This window comes from Thalia democratica, unplaced genomic scaffold (genome assembly GCF_965202585.1).
Source record: "Thalia democratica unplaced genomic scaffold, ktThaDemo2.hap1.1 HAP1_SCAFFOLD_1066, whole genome shotgun sequence".
Classification (NCBI taxonomy): Eukaryota; Metazoa; Chordata; class Thaliacea; order Salpida; family Salpidae; genus Thalia; species Thalia democratica.
The window spans coordinates 10,001-20,000 of NW_028139990.1; the positions used below are offsets into that span (position 1 = coordinate 10,001).

The 10,000-nt window shown below is 30.0% G+C and overlaps 3 non-coding genes across 3 annotated transcripts in view; all 3 read left to right on the plus strand.

The window, feature by feature from the left end:
- The first annotated feature begins 1,287 nt into the window (after positions 1-1,287).
- LOC145847723 (5S ribosomal RNA) lies at positions 1,288-1,406 on the plus strand. The gene has a single exon (XR_014371477.1). It is a non-coding gene; the product is annotated as a 5S ribosomal RNA (ribosomal RNA).
- Positions 1,407-4,808: 3,402 nt separating this feature from the next.
- LOC145847733 (5S ribosomal RNA) lies at positions 4,809-4,927 on the plus strand. Its single transcript, XR_014371487.1, has one exon. It is a non-coding gene; the product is annotated as a 5S ribosomal RNA (ribosomal RNA).
- Positions 4,928-8,217: 3,290 nt separating this feature from the next.
- Positions 8,218-10,000, plus strand: part of LOC145847730 (small subunit ribosomal RNA) — a 1,808-nt gene continuing 25 nt past the window's right edge. The window contains exon 1 of the ribosomal RNA XR_014371484.1: positions 8,218-10,000. This exon is cut by the window's right edge and continues 25 nt beyond it. This is a non-coding gene — a ribosomal RNA (small subunit ribosomal RNA).

A 10,000-nucleotide genomic window follows, 5' to 3' on the forward strand; every position in this document is an offset into this window, starting at 1 on the left:
TTTCGACCTTATAATAGAACAAACAAAGAAAATAGAAAAATTTTCCAAAAAAATAAAAAGTCGAAATTCGAAAAAAGAAGAAAAGTGGTCCTTTTCTAGGAGTTTTTTATTCCCAAAAAATGGGTCGATGTCCCCGTAACCCCTAAAAAAAGGGGGTCGAAATAACATTTTTTCATCATGCCTCAAATGGGCTGAAAAATTTTTACGGGGTCTCTGGACCAAACAAAAACGATCTGTCGAGTCAGAATTCCGAAAATCGAAAATTCCCGAAATTTCTGTACTTAAGAGGCGGGGCGCCCACTATCGACAAAAGTGTGCCAAAACCCACAAACGTTGTGTTACGCGCGCTAAGATAAATACAAGCCTGATTGCTGAAAATGTATTCTATTTGAATAAGGTAAGTATCAACACCAAGGAAGCAATTCCTTTATTATAAACTCATACTCTGACATTGCGCTAATATTGCTCGTGAATTGTTATTTAGTTTAAAAATATAATTTATATTACTTTTATTTTATTTTACTATTTTATATTTTTATTAAAAAATTTCTTGTTTAGTTTCTAAGCAACCACAGTTACGTTTATATGTTTAGTTCTATTGTATTCTATATTTATCGATAATTTAATAAATGTTTTAAAAGACTATTCTGGTTTTCCACGCTCTCTTCAAAAATGTGAGTTCTTTTAATTCTTCCACTTAATTATTCATTTTAAAGTAAACAACTAGTTATACTATACAACTAGTTATATTATTACATTATAATGTATGTGTATTATATACTATCATTTTATAACATAAACATAGTTGAGTTATTAAATTAAACGTCAAATATTTTATTACCTAAAATTAAGTTAATCGTAAAATCTGATGTAGTATGAGATATTCCTTAGAAACTAACTATAAATATTCTTGAAGTAAAACAATACCATCTATAAATAGAACAATGAGAAATAGTAAAACAAACTAAACACAACATGTTTATTTTAACAATATTTTTTATTTAGTTTAATCTAATCTAGTTTACTTAATAAACTTTACTTCTAATTATCATAGTATTTAATATAGAATATAGTTAACAATCTTTTAAACAAAGTCTTAAATAAAGTTACAGGGAGTAATTGTAATTAAAACACCAAAAAAAAAAGGTATTAATAAAAAAAATACTTACATCAAGTTAAAATTTTATAAGGATTAATTTTAAAATATCAAATCGATTGTAAATCAAGTGCAAATAGGTTTTTTAAACAAACCGAAGGGTTTATAAAGGCTTGTAAACGGTTTCAGACGCCTACGACCATACCACACTGAGCACACCCCATCTCGTCCGATCTGGGAAGTTAAGCAGTGTCGGGCGTGGTTAGTACTTAGATGGGTGACCGCTTGGGAATACCACGTGCCGTAGGCTTTTGCTTTTTGAATTCATCTTTTTTGTACTATTTTTCTTTCTGACCTATTTATACTTATTACTCGTTTATTTACATTTTTTTAACGCTTAAAAGAAAAGTAACTTCTAGTTATTAGCAAATAAAAACGTAAGCCAATCAGATAACGTTATTTGCTGTTTAAACCAATTAGAGCGCTAAAAAAGTGGTTTGACCAGTTTGAGATATCGAAAAAATAATTGCACCATCTTGTAGAGTACAATTTTCTGAGTTAAAATTAATACAATTAGTCTTTTATACTAAAACTTAAAAGTTTTTTTGTCCACAAACAAATCACTTGAAAAATCAAACGAAAATAAATTTTGCACTTTTGTATTGTGAGTCATAATAAGTTATTTACTGTTACCAACAGATACTAGCAAAAGCTTCTTAAAGTTTTGTATTAACTTAATGTATTTGTAATAAATTTTACTTAATAGAAACTATTGAATTACGTTTACTTAGTTTACTTTTGTATGTGTATTAAATATATAGCAATTTTGTTTGAACTTAAATAAGGACTATTAAACTATTAAAAGAAAACTATCAAAGTTTACTAACTCAAAAGCTAAATCTTAGTTTTATTGTTATAAACATTTATGTTGTAATTTACTAATAACTAAATGAGTTTATTTCAAACAAAAAGAATTAAATAATGTTATGTTATGTCAAGCCTCCTATATGAGGTATATAGGTATATAAGGTATACAAGCTTATGTTTGAAAGTTATAATAATAAAAATAAAAATAAATATTTAGTTGGTAAAATTTGTATGTTTTAATATGCTTTGAAATTAGAGTTAGTATAGAAGTTTTTTTTTAAGTATAATAAATATAAATATTTAGTTACTAACAATAAACTAAAATACCAATTTTGTAGTTATTACAAAAAAAAAAACAAAAATATTATACAAAAGTTTCATAATTATAAGCTTTGAATAACTTTACTTCATAACTATATTCATGTTTGCATATTTAAATTATAAAAAGTTAGTGTTTTGTGTATTGACTTTATGATTATTTTATTTTAGTAACTGTTAGTTTTATACTTTAATAAAAGAAATATGGTTAACAAGTAAGTTAAAAATGAAAGAAGCATAAAAAAACACACTATTTAACTGCTTATTCAATAGTTTGATTATTTAATTATTTTTCTGTTATATAGTTTAATCGTATTGTATAAAAAATACAGAGGTTTAAAGTAAGTTTGAATAAAAATAAAACAAAACATATAAAAAACAGTTCAAATACATAGTTTTTTTTTTTAATGTTCGCGATGGAGAAAACAATGGAGAAAATTTAATTCTTTAATAATAAGTAGTAATTTAAAAAAAAAATAATACAAATAAAGTTATACAATATATATACAATAGTTTGTCAAACTAGGCAAAAAAGAGTAGGCCACCACTACAATCCAATGTTCCAACTGGAAATTCATGAGATCGTTACTGTACTTGTGATGAACGTTGATAATCCCAAAGATTGTAAGTCGAAGGCCTTACCCAACCTAACCAGCGCACTGGTTTTCTTACAACTGAATTAATCAACATTTAATATTGAATATAATCATTATTGATAGATAGAGGAATGTTGACAATCAACAACAGATTGTAAGTCAAAGGCATTACTCGACCAAAGTACCCACAACCTAGATTGAACAACATTTATTAGATAGATTTGTTTATTGATAGATAGAGAAATATTGACAATCCACAACAGATTGTAAGTCAAAGGCATTACTCGACCCAAGTACCCACAACCTAGATTGAACAACATTTGTTAGATAGATTTGTTAAATAGATAGATAGTACAGTATAATCTCAAAGAATTTGAAGTTGAACATTGAACAATAGTGGCCACCATTTCAGGCCTGCTGGCAGCTAGATTACAGCCCCCGGCTACGCAGACCTGCAATATTGATGAAAAAAAACAGTATATATATTTCCGAATCTGACTTTGAGTACTTTTTATATATTATTAACAAAGTTTTTTAGGGGTAATATCTGTTTAGTTCTTTAATATATCTTTAAAATAAAACACTAAATTAATAACATAATAATAATAATAATATTTTGTTTTTAATTCGTTAATAAAGTTATTTAATAATATTATATATTAAATGTATATAATAAGTTTAAGTAATAAAATAAATATAATATAACAAATATATTGTATAATAATAATTTTAAAATTAGTAAAAAATAAATAAACATAGTTGAGTTATCAAATTAAACAAACTAGAACGTCAAGTATTTAATTACTAAAATTAATTTAATTTAAATTCAAATTGACACTGTAATTGACATGTAATTGTAATTGACAAAATTATAAAAATCAACCTATTTATATAGCAAAATATTTCTTTATCTTTGTCGTGGCGTTGGGTCTTTGGTCTTGACAGCTAACTCATAAGCGGAAGGTTGTGAGATCGAGTCCCGCTAGTCGTCACGCAAGACATATACTTGAGAGCCGGAGTTAAATTTCTTTGTCATTTGAATTTGAACGCCTGCTAGACAGGCAATTTTTTTGTTATTTAGTGATTTATTAAAGCAGTTTTGCGTTTTACGTTTTTAGCAGACATGCAGTTTCCACTATGACATTGTTTACGTTAATTAATTGTCTCTCAAAATATATTTATATTATATCACATTAAATGAAAAAATAAGTTAACTATCTTATATTAATTTAAATAACGTTTATATAACCTTTTACTAAATTTTTATAAGTTTAATATTCTTATCAATTATTTTATATATTACTTTTTTAAGGTGTTTAAAACTTTTAGAAGCTGTATGTAATGTCTTTTAGTTTAATAGTTCTGTTAAACTATAAAAAAATATAAACATGGTTGAGTTATCAAATTAAACAAAATAGAACGTCAAGTATATAATTACTAAAATTAATTTAATTAAAAAAAAATCTCAGGTAATCTAAAATGTCAGGAATTATTTAAAAATAAATATAAATTTAAAACTTATTATATTGAAAAGATTGATGAATAATACTCTTGAATGTATGCAATGTTTGTATTTGTAATGCAATAACATAAATGGATAGATCAATGACAAATTGTAAACATATTGTATTATTTTATTTTACGATTTTATTTATTTAATTCAATAATTCAATAAACTTTACTTCTACTTGTCCTGGTCTTAGGTAATTTATAGATAACAATTATTTAAACAAACACTTTTGTACAGTTACAATACAGTTTTAGTACAGTTTGGGAGTAACTGTTGATAAAAAAAAACAAAAAAAAAGGTTAATTCAGGTTAAAATTTTATAAGGAATAATTTTAAAATATCAAATTGATTGTAAATCAAGTGCAAATAGGTTTTTTAAACAAACCGAAGGGTTTATAAAGGCTTGTAAACGCTTTCAAACGCCTACGACCATACCACACTGAGCACACCCCATCTCGTCCGATCTGGGAAGTTAAGCAGTGTCGGGCGTGGTTAGTACTTAGATGGGTGACCGCTTGGGAATACCACGTGCCGTAGGCTTTTGCTTTTTGAATTCATCTTTTTGTACTATTTTTCTTTCTGACCTATTTATACATATTACTCGTTTATTTACATTTCTTTAACGCTTAAAAGAAAAGTAAATTCTAGTTATTAGCAAATAAAAACGTAAGCCAATCAGATAACGTTATTTGCTGTTTAAACCAATTAGAGCGCTAAAAAAGTGGTTTGACCAGTTTGAGATATCGAAAAAATAATGGCACCATCTTGTAGAGTACAATTTTCTGAGTTAAAATTAATACAATTAGTCTTTTATACTAAAACTTAAAAGTTTTTTTGTCCACAAACAAATCACTTGAAAAATCAAACGAAAATAAATTTTGCACTTTTGTATTGTGAGTCATAATAAGTTATTTACTGTTACCAACAGATACTAGCAAAAGCTTTTTAAAGTTTTGTATTAACTTAATGTATTTGTACTTAGTTTAAATTAATAGAGTTTATTTGGTTTACTTTATTATGTGTATTGAATGTGATACAACTAAAACAAAACAAACAAGGAGAGTACTTGAATAGAACCAACACAATTTACAGACCAGTTGTGTACTAAACTTAAAGCAATTCTGAATAGTGAATATGCAGTTATTATTATAAGTTCAAAGTTCACTTTAACTTAATTTAATGTATTTTGTAAATTGGTTTTATTTAATAGATAGTAGTGAATTACTTTATTTAATTTACTTTAGTATGTGTTATATAACTTTATTTAAACAAGAAGCAAAACGGGATTATACTTTCAATAAACTACACAATTTACAGACCAGTTGTGTACTAAATTTAAAGCAATTCTGAATAGTGAATATGCAGTTATTATTATAAGTTCAAAGTTCATTTTTATTTATTTTAATGTATTTTGTAAATTGGTTTTATATAATAGATAGTAGTGAATTACTTTATTTAATTTACTTTAGTATGTGTTGTATAACTTTATTTAAACCAGAAGCAAAACGGGATTATACTTTCAATAAACTACACAATTTACAGACCAGTTGTGTACTAAATAAAAAGCTATTGTGAATAGTGAATATGCAATTGTTATTATAAGTTTATAAGTTCACAGTTTACAAAAGCTTAACAATTTAGTTATTATTTTGTTCATATTTGCATATCTAATTTATGAAAAGTTAGTGTTATGTGTATTGGCTTTTTAATTTCTTTATTTGTAGAACTGCTAGTTTTATATTCTAAAGAAACATGTTTAAATAAATATGTTTAACAAGTAACTTAAAAATGGAAGAAATATATTGTATATATTGAACTATTTATATTTATTCTAGCTATTTGCTTAGTGTATTTATTAATGTGATTATTTTATTTTGTTGTTTGTCTTATAGTTTAATCGTATTGTGTTGAAATATATATAACAAATACAGAGGTTTAAAGTAAGTTTAAATGAAAATAAAATAAGACATATAGTTGAAATTATAAAATTATAAGTTTAAAAAAATAGTTTTTTTTTTTTTTTCTTTGTTTGTTTGATTGTTTGTTTATTATATAATCGCGACGTTTCATTTTATTACTTTTAAGCATACTAAATATAATAATAGGTATAGTTATAGGAAAAATTCTATTAGTTTCTAATGTAATAAAAAAGTTTATTTCCACAAATAAATAAATACCTGAAAAATCAAATGAAAAATAAATTTCGCACTCTTGTATTGTGAGTCATAATAGGTTATTTACTGTTACCAACAGATACTAGCGAAGGCTTTTTAAAGTTCTATGTTAATTCAATGTATTTGTACTTAGTTTTATTAAAATGACAGTATTTTTAGTTAAGTATGTTTATTTAACGTTGTGTAACTCAAGTAAAACCAGAAGCAAATAAGGAGACTACTTTCAATAAACTACACAAATTAAAAATATATTATTATTTATAAATCAATCGTGTTGTGTTTCAAAATACATTTTTCAAATAATGTTTTACAAGTATTTATCAGTTATTTAGTTTTCTTTTTATAGTTTAGCTGTATTGTTTTATTTATTTGTTATTATTTTTATTTAATTGTTTGCTTATTATATTTATCGCCATGTGCTTAAAAAATAAAACAACTATAAAGGTTTAAAAAGTAAGTTTAAATAAAAATAAAATGAAACATATAAAATAAGTTTATGATTTTTTTATTATTATTATTTTTATTTAATTGTTTGCTTATTATATTTATCGCGATGTGCTTAAAAGAATAGAACAAATACAAAGGTTTAAATTGTAAGTTTTAAATAAAATAAAATGTAACATATAAAATAAGCTTATGTTTGATTTTTTTATTTTATTTTTATTTATTTTTATTTAATTGTTTGTTTATTATATTTATCGCGATCTGCTTAAAAAAATAAAACGAGTATTAAGGTTTGAAAAGGTTATTAAATAAAAATAAAATGAAACATATAAAATAAGCTTATGTTTTTATTTTTATTTTTTTTTTTATTATTATTTTTATTCAATTGTTTGTTTATTATATTTATCGCAATGTGCTTAAAACGATAAAACAAATATAAAGATTTAAAAAGTAAGTTTAAATAAAAAATAATACAAATAAAGCTTATTTATAATAAACAAACATATTTAAAACATTATAAAAAGTAGTTTATATATATTATTTTTTATTTATTTCTTTTAAACATATTAAATAAAGTATAAAAAAAGTATTAAAACATTTAAACGTAGCATAAATAAGCTTAAAATATTAAAAAAATTGAAAAGAAACAAAGAAATTTAAAAAAAATCGGGAAAAATCGGCAAAAAAGTTCAACAACAACATTTGAGCATCATACGCGTATGCATTACTTTACACTAGTGAGAGAGACGTGTTTGTGCGTTCGGTCGACTTGGCGAGAAAGCGGGCTTAAAGCATTACTGTTTAGCACCCGAGGCGCGGCTATTGCAGCGGCGGCGAACGTGCTATGTAAACGCATCGGAGCAGCGTATGAAAAACTACAAGCGTCCAGCGGCGGTAGGCTTATAGCTTTGCGAAGTCGTCGAGACGAGTAGCCGACGCAGGCACGGCTCGAGGCGGGTAACTGCAGCAGACAGATGGCGTGTTGCTGCTGACGAGTTAACCGGCAGAAGGCAAACGGTTGGTCGGGAGAAAGAACAGTCAGTTGTATAGCTGCATGCTGCAGTCGACGCGGGCTGGCGCTTTAAACAGCAAAAGGCCGGCGCCGACTTTCAGTAACGTTCGCAAGGCTTTTAAGCCGAGTGATAGAAAAGGTCTGTATTTATACAGTAAAAACGCTCAGTCGAGCAACGGGTTTAAACGCCCTCGGATAGTTATCTGGTTGATCCTGCCAGTAGTCATATGCTTGTCTCAAAGATTAAGCCATGCAAGTGTAAGTACGAGCTCACGTACAGTGAAACTGCGAATGGCTCATTAAATCAGTTATGGTTCATTTGATTGTACGCTTTTACATGGATAACTGTGGCAATTCTAGAGCTAATACATGCGTAAAGCGCCGAACTGACGTGAGGCGCGCATTTATCAGACCAAAACTAACCGGCTTTCGGGTCGTTACAATGGTGACTCTGGATAAGCTTGCGGATCGCACGGCCTAGTGCTGGCGACATCTCATTAAAGCAACTGCCCTATCAACTATCGTCGGTACGGTATCGGCCTACCGAGGTTGTAACGGGTGACGGAGAATCAGGGTTCGATTCCGGAGAGGGAGCCTGAGAAACGGCTACCACATCCAAGGAAGGCAGCAGGCGCGCAAATTACCCATTCCCGGCTCGGGGAGGTAGTGACGAAAAATAACAATGCAGACCTCGTACGAGGTCCTGCAATTGGAATGAGTACACTTTAAACTTTTTAACGAGTATCCATTGGAGGGCAAGTCTGGTGCCAGCAGCCGCGGTAATTCCAGCTCCAAAAGTGTATATTTAAGTTGTTGCGGTTGAAAAGCTCGTAGTTGGATATAGGGACGGCGAGGTTGGTCGGTCGAAAGGCTAGCACTGGCCTCGTTGTTCTTGTTGGTCGGTGCCTTCGCGGTGCTCTTAACTGAGTGTTGCGGTGGTCCGGCAAGTTTACCTTGAAAAAATTAGAGTGTTCAAAGCAGGCTTTACGCTTGTATAATGTTGCATGGAATAATGGAATAGGACCTCGGTTCTATTTTGTTGGTTTTCGGAGCACGAGGTAATGATTAATAGGAACGGACGGGGGCATCCGTACTGTGCCGTTAGAGGTGAAATTCTTGGATCGGCGCAAGACGAACGACTGCGAAAGCATTTGCCAAGAATGTTTTCTTTAATCAAGAGCGAAAGTCAGAGGTTCGAAGACGATCAGATACCGTCCTAGTTCTGACCTTAAACGATGCCGACTAGCGATCGGGCAGTGTCGAACTTAAGAACTGTCCGGCAGCTTCCGGGAAACCAAAGTCTTTGGGTTCCGGGGGAAGTATGGTTGCAAAGCTGAAACTTAAAGGAATTGACGGAAGGGCACCACCAGGAGTGGAGCCTGCGGCTTAATTTGACTCAACACGGGAAATCTCACCCGGCCCGGACACAGCGAGGATTGACAGATTGAGAGCTCTTTCTTGATTCTGTGGGTGGTGGTGCATGGCCGTTCTTAGTTGGTGGAGCGATTTGTCTGGTTAATTCCGATAACGAACGAGACTCTTACTTGCTAAATAGCTGCTCGACCCATTGGGTCGGAGACAACTTCTTAGAGGGACTAGTGGCGTTTAGCCACACGAGATTGAGCAATAACAGGTCTGTGATGCCCTTAGATGTTCGGGGCCGCACGCGCGCTACACTGACCGGATCATCGTGTGTTCCCTAGGCCGAAAGGTCCGGGTAATCCGTTGAACCCCGGTCGTGCTAGGGATAGGGACTTGCAATTGTTTCCCTTGAACGAGGAATTCCCAGTAAGCGCGAGTCATTAGCTTGCGTTGATTACGTCCCTGCCCTTTGTACACACCGCCCGTCGCTACTACCGATTGAATGGTTTAGTGAGGTCCTCCGATTGAGCCTGGTACGTGCGGCAACGCACTCGCCGGTGTTCGAAAAGACGATCGAACTTGATCATTTAGAGGAAGTAAAAGTCGTAACAAGGTTTCCGT